The following is a 14769-nucleotide window of genomic DNA, read 5'->3' as shown; positions in this document are numbered from 1 at the left end:
ATTTGACGCAATTTACTCGAATGAAAATCACCACTGTAGTATAGAAGGTATTATATAAATAGCATTTCATCAAGATCCAGATTAATCTTTTACCAAGTTACACGAACACCCGTTATATTTTCTGTTTTCATTCATAGAATTATGTTTTTTTTATGTTCTGAACTTATTTTTAACGTTAGATAAAGAGAATTTTCGCGCTCAAAAATGCCTTCATCTAAAACACAAAACAGATTTAAAGATTTGTTTATTGAACTTGAATGAACTTGTGCCCGTCATATTAAAGTCTGACGTCATCATTTACTTGCGTGATTTGGCCCGGCAACCATAGTTGGATACAAATAATATATTTAGGCTGCTTCAATCCATTTGGCACATGTGTTAGTATCAGACGTCACAACGACGTAAATTACGCTGCTTGTGAAAATTTAGGATGTAGAACTATAGCTCGGTGGCTAAGTTGTTCAGGTTGACAGCCCAAGATTTACAACGAATTGTGTTCATGTCGATTAAAAAGAAAGTAGAAATGTCTTATTTTTCAAACGTATCATGTTTCAATTAAAGTTATGTCATAACAAAAGTCAACAAAGTCAGAAACACACAGCTCGCATAGCGATTATAGGTTTTTTCTTGTTCTTATTAATGAATAATCTGGATTACTTCACTAATTAAATCACTTAAACATATGTTCCATTAAATGACAGAGTAAACAATGATCCACATAGCTAACAAACACTAGAATTGGGGATTCTCAGAAATAAATTCAAATATTTAATTGTTGATAAATATATTTGTTTGTTGTAAATTAATGTCATATTGTGCCCATGTCAAAGATAACCTACTATCAACTTGCAAAGCCTTGATTTCTTTAATGTGCTCTTGGAGTGATTGTTTTAGTCCATCAGCATCCTTATAATGATAAACATTATAAACATTGTGACGTGATACTAGGAGATTTCATGAAGACCTATCTCAAATTTGTGTAAATTTTCCAATTATATAATTCTGACTGCCATCATTTGAGAATTACGAAAAACTTATGCTGATAGTAATGCTTTGAAAAACACTTTTGGCTATATACGTGCAGTAAAATGGAATAATTTAAAATAAAGTAGTTTCGACGCTGTATGTACACTACGGTGCGTCCTCTGTGTTGTTGGGCTACAACTTGCGTACGTGTGAAATTCAGGCACGTAGCCAGAACGATAATTTGGGGGGGAGGACTTATATTCATATATTCATTTTCTAATCCGTCAAAAAACACTCAATGGTAAAAAAATGGATTTCAAAAGAAACCAATACGGCATGTCATGCATATATGAATATGCACCCCCACCCCCACCAAATTATCGTTCTGGCTACGTGCCTGGTGAAATTAAAAAATAAATGAAAACTAACGGAAGTCGAACTTTGATTGAAATTCTATGTGTACAGGAACTAGAAAGTCATGAAAGATTACGAACTATAGTATTCAACATCACTTATGTAGTAGCTAAAACGATATAGTAAACCTTTCTATTTGGTTTGGTAGGCGACTTTGTGCTTACTACTGTGTAACATATAGATTTTCAATAAAACTTCGACTTTAGGTAACTCTCGTTTAATTTATTTTTCATTCAAGAGATTTGTCATGTGCAGCGGACGCAGTGTTCATTAAATTTTCTGAGATTTTCATACTTAGTAAACTAAGGCCCGATCCTTCATCCAATAAAAAAAGTTCCGAAAATCTCTTCAAAATGCAGTTTCTGTAAAATGCTTTTCATTTTTCAAGGATGTATTTTCTGTTTGTATTTTCATAGACTAAGCTGATAGATAAGAGTACGTCTTTGTGTTAGTGCTAGTTTTGGTGATGGGTGCTGATGTAACAGTAGGTCTATGTGTTAGTGTTAGTTTTGGTGATGTGCGCTGATGTAAGAGTAGGTCTATGTGTTAGTGTAAGTTTGGTGATGTGCGCTGATGTAAGAGTAGGTCTATGTGTTAGTGTTAGGTTTGGTGATGGGTGCTGATGTAAGAGTAGGTCTATGTGTTAGTGTTAGGTTTGGTGATGGGTGCTGATGTAAGAGTAGGTCTATGTGTTAGTGTTAGTTTTGGTGATGTGCGCTGATGTAAGAGTAGGTATTTTGTTAGTGTTAGGTTTGGTGATGGGTGCTGATGTAAGAGTAGGTATTTTTGTTAATGTTAGGTTTGGTGATGGGTGCTGATGTAAGAGTAGGTCTATGTGTTAGTGTTAGTTTTGGTGATGTGCGCTGATGTAAGAGTAGGTCTTTTTGTTAGTGTAAGTTTTGGTGATGTGCTGATGTAAGAGTAGGTCTTTTTGTTAGTGTAAGTTTTGGTGATGTGTGCTGATGTAAGAGTAGGTCTTTTGTTAGTGTAAGTTTGGTGATGTGTGCTGATGTAAGAGTAGGTCTTTTTGTTAGTGTTGGTTTTGGTGATGTGCGCTGATGTAAGAGTAGGTCTATGTGTTAGTGTAAGTTTTGGTGATGTGTGCTGATGTAAGAGTAGGTCTTTTGTTAGTGTAAGTTTGGTGATGGGTGCCGATGTAAGAGTAGGTATTTTGTTAGTGTTAGTTTTGGTGATGTGTGCTGAGGTAAGAGTAGGTATTTTTGTTAGTGTTAGTTTTGGTGATGGGTGCCGATGTAAGAGTAGGTATTTTGTTAGTGTTAGTTTTGGTGATGTACGCTGATGTAAGAGTAGGTCTTTGTTAGTGTAAGTTTTTGTGATGTAAGTCTTTTGTTAGTGTAAGTTTGGTGATGTGTGCTGATGTAAGAGTAGGTCTTTTGTTAGTGTAAGTTTGGTGATGTGCGCTGATGTAAGAGTAGGTCTTTTGTTAGTGTTAGTTTTGGTGATGGGTGCAGATGTAAGAGTAGGTATTTTTGTTAGTGTTAGTTTTGGTGATGTGCGCTGATGTAAGAGTAGGTCTTTTTGTTAGTGTTAGTTTTGGTGATGGGTGCAGATGTAAGAGTAGGTCTTTTTGTTAGTGTTAGTTTTGGTGATGGGTGCTGATGTAAGACTACGTATTTTTGTTAGTGTTAGTTTTGGTGATATGTGCTGAGGTAAGAGTAGGTATTTTTGTTAGTGTTAGTTTTGGTGATGTGCGCTGATGTAAGAGTAGGTCTTTTTGTTACTGTAAGTTTTGGTGATGGGTGTTGATGTAAGAGTTTGTCTTTGTGTTAGTGCTAGTGTTAGAAAATGCATGAATTAAAGACTTTGGCACAGAGAAAAAGCATTTTCATACGTTTTCATGCCGAAGAACATAGTTCATGCATTTTGACACATTTTTAAGCCAAAGACTATAGTTCATGCATTTTCACACATTTTCATGCCAAAGACTATAGTTCATACATTTTTACACATTTTCATTCCAAAGTCTATGGTTCATGCATTTTCACACATTTTCATTCAAAGACTATAGTACATGCATTTTTACACATTTTCATGGCAAAGACTATAGTTCATGTATTTTTCCTTTTTTTCATGACAAAGACTATAGTACATGCATTTTTACAAATTTTAATGCCAAAGACTATACCACATGCATTTTTAAACATTTTCATGCCAAAGACTATACTACATTCATTTTTACACATTTTCATGCCAAATACTATACTACATTCATTTTTACACATTTTCATGCCAAAGACTATAGTACATGCATTTTTACACATTTTCATGCCAAAGACTATACTACATGCATTTTTACACATTTTAATGCCAAAGACTATACCACATGCATTTTTACACATTTTCATGCCAAAGACTATACTACATTCATTTTTACACATTTTCCTGCCAAAGACTATAGCTCATGCAATTTCACATATTTTAATGCCAAAGACTATAGTTCATGCATTTTTACTTTTTTTCATGACAAAGACTATAGTACATGCATTTTCACACATTTTCATGCCAAAGACTATATTTCATGCATTTTTACACATTTTCATGACACAGACTATAGTACATGCATTTTTACACATTTTCATGACAAAAGACTATAGTTCATAAATTTTGACACATTTTAATGGCAGTCTATAATTCATGCATTTTGATACATTTTCATGCAAAGAATATAGTACATGCATTTTCACACATTTTCATCCAAAGACTATAGCACACGCATTTTTACACATTTTCCTGCAAAAGACTATACATCACGAATTTTCATGCAAAAGACTATAGATCACGAATTCTCATGTAAAAGACTATAGATCACGAATTTTCATGCAAAAGACTATAGATCACGAATTTTCATGCAAAAGACTATAGTTCACGAATCTTCATGCAAAAGACTATAGATCACGAATTTTCATGTAAGAGACTATAGTTCACGAATTTTCATGCAAAAGACTATAGTTCACGAATTTTCATGCAAAAGACTAAAGATCAGGAATTTTCATGCAAAAGACTATAGATCACGAATTTTCATGCAAAAGACTATAGATCACGAATTTTCATGCAAAAGACTATAGATAAGGAATCTTGTTGTAAAAGACTATAGTAAACGAATTTTCATGCAAAAGACTATAGTATCACGAATTTTCATGCAAAAGACTATAGTTCAAAAATTTTTATGCAAAAGACTATAGATCACGAAATTTGATGCAAAAGACTATAGTTCACGAATTTTCATGTAAAGACTATACATCACGAATTTTCATGTAAAAGACTATAGTTCACGAATTTTCATGCAAAAGACTATAGATCACGAATTTTCATGTAAAAGACTATAGATCACGAATTTTCATGCAAAAGACTATAGATCACGAATTTTCATGCAAAAGACTATAGATCACGAATTTTTTTTCAAAAGACTATAGATCACGAGTTTTCGTACAAAAGACTATAGATCACGAATTTTTATGCAAAAGACTATAGATCACGAATTTTCATGCAAAAGACTATAGTTCACGAATTTTCATGCAAAAGACTATAGATCACGAATTTTCATGCAAAAGACTATACATCACGAATTTTCATGCAAAAGACTATAGATCACGAATTTTCATGCAAAAGACTATAGATAAGGAATCTTGTTGTAAAAGACTATAGTAAACGAATTTTCATGCAAAAGACTATACTACATGCATTTTTAAACATTTAATGCCAAAGACTATACCACATGCATTTTTACACATTTTCATGCCAAAGACTATGCTACATTCATTTTTACACATTTTCATGCCAAAGATTATAGCTCATGCAATTTCACATATTTTAAGGCCAAAGACTATAGTTCATGCATTTTTACTTTTTTTCATTCCAAAGACTATACCACATGCATTTTTACACATTTTCATGCCAAAGACTATACTACATTCATTTTTACACATTTTCATGACAAAGACTATAGTACATGCATTTTTACACATTTTCATGACAAAAGACTATAGTTCATAAATTTTGACACATTTTAATGGCAAAGTCTATAATTCATGCAATTTGACACATTTTCATGCAAAGACTATAGTACATGCATTTTCACACATTTTCATCCAAAGACTATACCACACGCATTTTTACACATATTCCTGCAAAAGACTATACATCACGAATTTTCATGCAAAAGACTATAGATCACGAATTTTCATGCAAAATACTATAGATCACGAAATTTGATGCAAAAGACTATAGTTCACGAATTTTCATGTAAAGACTATACATCACGAATTTTCATGTAAAAGACTATAGTTCACGAATTTTCATGCAAAAGACTATAGATCACGAATTTTCATGCAAAAGACTATAGATTAGAATCTTGTTGTAAAGACTATAGTAAACGAATTTTCATGCAAAAGACTATAGTACATGCATTTTACACATTTTCATGCCAAAGACTATACAACTTGCATTTTTAAACATTTAATGCCAAAGACTATACCACATGCATTTTTACACATTTTCATGCCAAAGACTATGCTACATTCATTTTTACACATTTTCATGCCAAAGATTATAGCTCATGCAATTTCACATATTTTAAGCCAAAGACTATAGTTCATGCATTTTTACTTTTTCATTCCAAAGACTATACCACATGCATTTTACACATTTTCATGCCAAAGACTATACTACATTCATTTTACACATTTTCATGACAAAGACTATAGTACATGCATTTTTACACATTTTCATGACAAATGACTATAGTTCATAAATTTTGACACATTTTAATGGAAAAGTCTATAATTCATGCATTTTGACACATTTTCATGCAAAGACTATAGTATATGCATTTTTACACATTTTCATGACAAAAGACTATAGTTCATAAATTTTGACACATTTTAATGGCAAAGTCTATAGTTCATGCATTTTGATACATTTTCATGCAAAGACTATAGTACATGCATTTTCACACATTTTCATCCAAAGACTATAGCACGCATTTTACATTTTCATGCAAAGACTATACATCACGAATTTTCATGCAAAAGACTATAGATCACGAATTTCATGTAAAGACTATAGATCACGAATTTTCATGTAAAGACTATACATCACGAATTTTCATGCAAAAGACTATAGATCACGAATTTTCATGCAAAAGACTATAGATCACGAATTTTCATGCAAAAGACTATAGATAAGGAATCTTGTTGTAAAAGACTATAGATCACGAATTTTCATGTAAAAGACTATAGATCACGAAATTTGATGCAAAAGACTATAGATCACGAAATTTGATGCAAAAGACTATAGATCACGAATTTTCATGCAAAAGACTATAGATCACGAATTTTCATGCAAAAGACTATAGATCACGAAATTTGATGCAAAAGACTATAGATCACGAATCTTCATGTAAAAGACTATAGTTCACAAATTTTCATGCAAAAGACTATAGATCGCGAATTTTCATGTAAAAGACTATAGATCACGAATTTCATGCAAAAGACTATAGTTCACGAATTTTCATGCAAAAGACTATAGATCACGAATTTTCATGCAAAAGACTATAGTTCACGAAATTTCATGCAAAAAGCTATAGATCACGAAATTTCATGTAAAAGACTATAGATCACGAATTTTCATGCAAAGACTATATTTCACGAAATTTCATGCAAAAGACTATAGATCACGAATTTTCATGTAAAAGACTATAGATCACGAATTTTCATGTAAAAGACTATAGATCACGAATTTTCATGCAAAAGGATAAGATCACAATTTTCATGCAAAAGACTATAGATAAGGAATCTTGTTGTAAAGACTATAGATCACGAATTTTCATGCAAAGACTATAGTACATGCATTTTACACATTTTCATGCCAAAGACTATACAACATGCATTTTTAAACATTTAATGCCAAAGACTATACCACATGCATTTTTACACATTTTCATGCCAAAGACTATGCTACATTCATTATTACATATTTTCATGCCAAAGATTATAGCTCATGCAATTTCACATATTTTAAGGCCAAAGACTATAGTTCATGCATTTTTACTTTTTTTCATGCCAAAGACTATACTACATGCATTTTTACACATTTTAATGCCAAAGACTGTACCACATGCATTTTTACACATTTCATGCCAAAGACTATACTACATTCATTTTTACACATTTTCATGCCAAAGACTATAGCTCATGCAATTTCACATATTTTAATGCCAAAGACTATAGTTCATGCATTTTTTTTTCATTCCAAAGACTATACCACATGCATTTTTACACATTTTCATGCCAAAGACTATAGTTCATGCATTTTACACATTTTCATGACAAAGACTATAGTACATGCATTTTACACATTTTCATGACAAAGACTATAGTTCATAAATTTTGACACATTTTAATGGCAAAGTCTATAATTCATGCATTTTGACACATTTTCATGCAAAGACTATAGTACACGCATTTTTACACATTTTCCTGCAAAAGACTATACATCACGAATTTTCATGCAAAAGACTATAGATCACGAATTCTCATGTAAAAGACTATAGATGACGAATTTTCTTGTAAAAGACTATAGATCACGAATTTTCATGCAAACTATAGTTCACGAATTTCATGCAAAAGCTATAGATCACGAATTTTCATGCAAAAGACTATAGATCACGAATTTTCATGTAAAGACTATAGATCACGAATTTTCATGTAAAAGACTATAGATCACGAATTTTCATGCAAAAGACTATAGATCACGAATTTTCATGTAAAGACTATAGTTCACGAATTTTCATGCAAAAGACTATAGATCACGAAATTTCATGCAAAAGACTATAGATCACGAATTTTCATGCAAAGACTATAGATCACGAAATTTCATGCAAAGACTATAGATCACGAAATTTCATGAAAAAGACTATAGATGACGAATTTTCTTGTAAAAGACCCTAGATCACGAACTTTCATGTAAAAGACTATACATCACAAATTTTCATGCGAAAGACTATAGATCACAAATTTTCATGCAAAAGACTATAGATGGAGTATTTTCATGTAAAAGACTATAGTTCATGCATTTTTACTTTTTTTCATGATAAAGACTATAGTACATGCATTTTCACACATTTTCATGCCAAAGACTATAGTTCATGCATTTTTACACATTTTCATGACAAAGACTATAGTACATGCATTTTACACATTTTCATGACAAAAGACTATAGTTCATAAATTTTGACACATTTTAATGCAAAGACTATAATTCATGCATTTTGACACATTTTCATGCAAAGACTATAGTACACGCATTTTTACACATTTTCCTGCAAAAGACTATACATCACGAATTTTCATGCAAAAGACTATAGATCACGAATTTTCATGTAAAAGACTATAGATCACGAATTTTCATGTAAAAGACTATAGATCACGAATTTTCATGCAAAAGACTATAGTTCACGAATTTTCATGCAAAAGACTATAGATCACGAAATTTGATGCAAAAGACTATAGTTCACGAATTTTCATGTAAAGACTATACATCACGAATTTTCATGTAAAAGACTATAGTACATGCATTTTTACACATTTTCCTGCCAAAGACTATACTACATGCATTTTTAAACATTTAATGCCAAAGACTATACCACATGCATTTTTACACATTTTCATGCCAAAGACTATACTACATTCATTTTTACACATTTTCATGCCAAAGATTATAGCTCATGCAATTTCACATATTTTAAAAGACTATAGTTCATGCATTTTACTTTTTTCATTCCAAAGACTATACCACATGCATTTTACACATTTTCATGCCAAAGACTACACTACATTCATTTTTACACATTTTCATGACAAAGACTATAGTACATGCATTTTTACACATTTTCATGACAAAAGACTATAGTTCATAAATTTTGACACATTTTAATTGCAAAGTCTATAATTCATGCATTTTGACAAATTTTCATAGAAAGACTATAGTACATGCATTTTCACACATTTTCATGCCAAAGACTATAGATGACCAATTTTCTTGTAAAAGACTATAGATCACGAATTTTCATGCAAAAGACTATAGATCACAAATTTTCATGCGAAAGACTATAGTTCACGAATTTTCATGCAAAAGACTATAGATGGCGAATTTTCATGTAAAAGACTATAGATAAGGAATCTTGTTGTAAAAGACTATAGATAAAAATGTTCATGCATTTTTACTTTTTTTCATGCCAAAGACTATACTATATGCATTTTTACACATTTTAATGCCAAAGACTGTACCACATGCATTTTTACACATTTCATGCCAAAGACTATACTACATTCATTTTTACACATTTTCATGCTAAAGACTATAGCTCATTCAATTTCACATATTTTAATGCCAAAGACTATAGTTCATGCATTTTTACTTTTTTTCATGATAAAGACTATAGTACATGCATTTTCACACATTTTCATGCCAAAGACTATAGTTCATGCATTTTTACACATTTTCATGACAAAGACTATAGTACATGCATTTTTACACATTTTCATGACAAAAGACTATAGTACACGCATTTTTACACATTTTCCTGCAAAAGACTATACATCACGAATTTTCATGCAAAAGACTATAGATCACGAATTCTCATGTAAAAGACTATAGATGACGAATTTTCTTGTAAAAGACTATAGATCACGAATTTTCATGCAAAAGACTATAGTTCACGAATTTTCATGCAAAAGACTATAGATCACGAAATTTGATGCAAAAGACTATAGATCACGAATCTTCATGTAAAAGACTATAGTTCACAAATTTTCATGCAAAAGACTATAGATCACGAATTTTCATGCAAAAGACTATAGATCACGAATTTTCATGCAAAAGACTATAGATCACGAAATTTCATGCAAAAGACTATAGATCACGAATTTTCATGCAAAAGACTATAGATGACGAATTTTCTTGTAAAAGACTATAGATGACGAATTTTCTTGTAAAAGACTATAGATCACGAATTTTCATGCAAAAGACTATAGTTCACGAATTTTCATGCAAAAGACTATAGATCACGAATTTTCATGCAAAAGACTATAGATCACGAATTTTCATGTAAAGACTATAGATCACGAATTTTCATGCAAAAGACTATAGATCACGAATTTTTTTGCAAAAGACTATAGATGACGAATTTTCATGCAAAAACTATAGATGACGAATTTTCATGCAAAAGACTATAGATCACGAATTTTCATGCAAGACTATAGTTCACCAATTTTCATGCAAAAGACTATAGATCGCGAATTTTCATGTAAGAGACTATAGTTCACGAATTTTCATGCAAAAGACTATAGATCACAAATTTTCATGCGAAAGACTATAGTTCACGAATTTTCATGCAAAAGACTATAGATGGCGAATTTTCATGTAAAAGACTATAGATAAGGAATCTTGTTGTAAAAGACTATAGATAAAAATGTTCATGCATTTTTACTTTTTTTCATGCCAAAGACTATACTACATGCATTTTTACACATTTTAATGCCAAAGACTGTACCACATGCATTTTTACACATTTCATGCCAAAGACTATACTACATTCATTTTTACACATTTTCATGCCAAAGACTATAGCTCATTCAATTTCACATATTTTAATGCCAAAGACTATAGTTCATGCATTTTTACTTTTTTTCATGATAAAGACTATAGTACATGCATTTTCACACATTTTCATGCCAAAGACTATAGTTCATGCATTTTTACACATTTTCATGACAAAGACTATAGTACATGCATTTTTACACATTTTCATGACAAAAGACTATAGTTCATAAATTTTGACACATTTTAATGGCAAAGTCTATAATTCATGAATTTGGCACATTTTCATGCAAAGACTATAGTACACGCATTTTTACACATTTTCCTGCAAAAGACTATACATCACGAATTTTCATGCAAAAGACTATAGATCACGAATTCTCATGTAAAAGACTATAGATGACGAATTTTCTTGTAAAAGACTATAGATCACGAATTTTCATGCAAAAGACTATAGTTCACGAATTTTCATGCAAAAGACTATAGATCACGAAATTTGATGCAAAAGACTATAGATCACGAATTTTCATGCAAAAGACTATAGATCACGAATTTTCATGTAAAAGACTATAGATCACGAATTTTCATGTAAAAGACTATAGATCACGAATTTTCATGCAAAAGACTATAGTTCACGAATTTTCATGCAAAAGACTATAGATCACGAAATTTCATGCAAAAGACTATAGATCACGAATTTTCATGCAAAAGACTATAGATCACGAAATTTCATGCAAAAGACTATAGATCACGAATTTTCATGAAAAAGACTATAGATGACGAATTTTCTTGTAAAAGACTATAGATCACGAACTTTCATGTAAAAGACTATAGATCACAAATTTTCATGCGAAAGACTATAGATCACGAATTTTCATGCAAAAGACTATAGATGGAGAATTTTCATGTAAAAGACTATAGTTCATGCATTTTTATTTTTCTTCATGATAAAGACTATAGTACATGCATTTTCACACATTTTAATGGCAAAGTCTATAATTCATGCATTTTGACACATTTTCATGCAAAGACTATAGTACATGCATTTTTACACATTTTCATGTCAAAGACTATACTACATTCATTTTTACACATTTTCATGCCAAAGACTATAGCTCATGCAATTTCCCATATTTTAATGCCAAAGACTATAGTTCATGCATTTTTACTTTTTTTCATGACAAAGACTATAGTACATGCATTTTCACACATTTTCATGCGAAAGACTATAGTTCATGCATTTTTACACATTTTCATGACACAGACTATAGTATATGCATTTTTACACATTTTCATGACAAAAGACTATAGTTCATGCATTTTGATACATTTTCATGCAAAGACTATAGTACATGCATTTTCACACATTTTCATCCAAAGACTATAGCACACGCATTTTTACACATTTTCCTGCAAAAGACTATATATCACGAATTTTCATGCAAAAGACTATAGATCACGAATTCTCATGTAAAAGACTATAGATGACGAATTTTCTTGTAAAAGACTACAGATCACGAATTTTCATGCAAAAGACTATAGATCACGAACTTTCATGCAAAAGTTTATAGATCACGAATTTTCATGCAAAAGACTATAGATAAGGAATCTTGTTGTAAAAGACTATAGATCACGAATTTTCATGTAAAAGACTATAGATCACGAAATTTGATGCAAAAGACTATAGATCACGAAATTTCATGCAAAAGACTATAGATCACGAATTTTCATGCAAAAGACTATAGATCACGAATTTTCATGCAAAAGACTATCGATCACGAAATTTGATGCAAAAGACTATAGTACATGCATTTTCACACATTTTCATCCCAAAGACTATAGTTCACGCATTTTTACACATTTTCCTGCAAAAGACTATACATCACGAATTTTCATGCAAAAGACTATAGATAAGGAATCTTGTTGTAAAAGACTATAGATCACCAATTTTCATGCAAAAGACTATAGATCACGAATTTTCATGCAAAAGACTATAGTTCACGAAATTTCATGCAAAAAGCTATAGATCACGAAATTTCATGTAAAAGACTATAGATCACGAATTTTCACGCAAAAGACTATATTTCACGAAATTTCATGCAAAAGGCTATAGATCGCGAATTTTCATGTAAAAGACTATAGATCACGAATTTTCATGTAAAAGACTATAGATCACGAATTTTCATGCAAAAGGATAAGGATCACAAATTTTCACGCAAAAGACTATAGATAAGGAATCTTGTTGTAAAAGACTATAGATCACGAATTTTCATGCAAAAGACTATAGTACATGCATTTTTACACATTTTCATGCCAAAGACTATACAACATGCATTTTTAAACATTTAATGCCAAAGACTATACCACATGCATTTTTACACATTTTCATGCCAAAGACTATGCTACATTCATTATTACACATTTTCATGCCAAAGATTATAGCTCATGCAATTTCACATATTTTAAGGCCAAAGACTATAGTTCATGCATTTTTACTTTTTTTCATGCCAAAGACTATACTACATGCATTTTTACACATTTTAATGCCAAAGACTGTACCACATGCATTTTTACACATTTCATGCCAAAGACTATACTACATTCATTTTTACACATTTTCATGCCAAAGACTATAGCTCATGCAATTTCACATATTTTAATGCCAAAGACTATAGTTCATGCATTTTTACTTTTTTTCATTCCAAAGACTATACCACATGCATTTTTACACATTTTCATGCCAAAGACTATAGTTCATGCATTTTTACACATTTTCATGACAAAGACTATAGTACATGCATTTTTACACATTTTCATGACAAAAGACTATAGTTCATAAATTTTGACACATTTTAATGGCAAAGTCTATAATTCATGCATTTTGACACATTTTCATGCAAAGACTATAGTACACGCATTTTTACACATTTTCCTGCAAAAGACTATACATCACGAATTTTCATGCAAAAGACTATAGATCACGAATTCTCATGTAAAAGACTATAGATGACGAATTTTCTTGTAAAAGACTATAGATCACGAATTTTCATGCAAAAGACTATAGATCACAAATTTTCATGCAAAAGACTATAGATCACGAATTTTCATGTAAAAGACTATAGATCACGAATTTTCATGTAAAAGACTATAGATCACGAATTTTCATGCAAAAGGATAAGGATCACAAATTTTCACGCAAAAGACTATAGATAAGGAATCTTGTTGTAAAAGACTATAGATCACGAATTTTCATGCAAAAGACTATAGTACATGCATTTTTACACATTTTCATGCCAAAGACTATACAACATGCATTTTTAAACATTTAATGCCAAAGACTATACCACATGCATTTTTACACATTTTCATGCCAAAGACTATGCTACATTCATTATTACACATTTTCATGCCAAAGATTATAGCTCATGCAATTTCACATATTTTAAGGCCAAAGACTATAGTTCATGCATTTTATTTTTTCATGCCAAAGACTATACTACATGCATTTTTACACATTTTAATGCCAAAGACTGTACCACATGCATTTTACACATTTCATGCCAAAGACTATACTACATTCATTTTACATTTTCATGCCAAAGACTATAGCTCATGCATTTCACATATTTTCATGCCAAAGACTATAGTTCATGCATTTTACTTTTTCATTCCAAAGACTATACCACATGCATTTTACACATTTTCATGCCAAAGACTATAGTTCATGCATTTTACACATTTTCATGACAAAGACTATAGTACATGCATTTT

The sequence above is a fragment of the Xenia sp. Carnegie-2017 genome, unplaced genomic scaffold (genome assembly GCF_021976095.1).
Source record: "Xenia sp. Carnegie-2017 unplaced genomic scaffold, XeniaSp_v1 HiC_scaffold_1, whole genome shotgun sequence".
Classification (NCBI taxonomy): domain Eukaryota; kingdom Metazoa; phylum Cnidaria; class Anthozoa; order Malacalcyonacea; family Xeniidae; genus Xenia; species Xenia sp. Carnegie-2017.
This window is presented reverse-complemented; position numbering follows the sequence as displayed.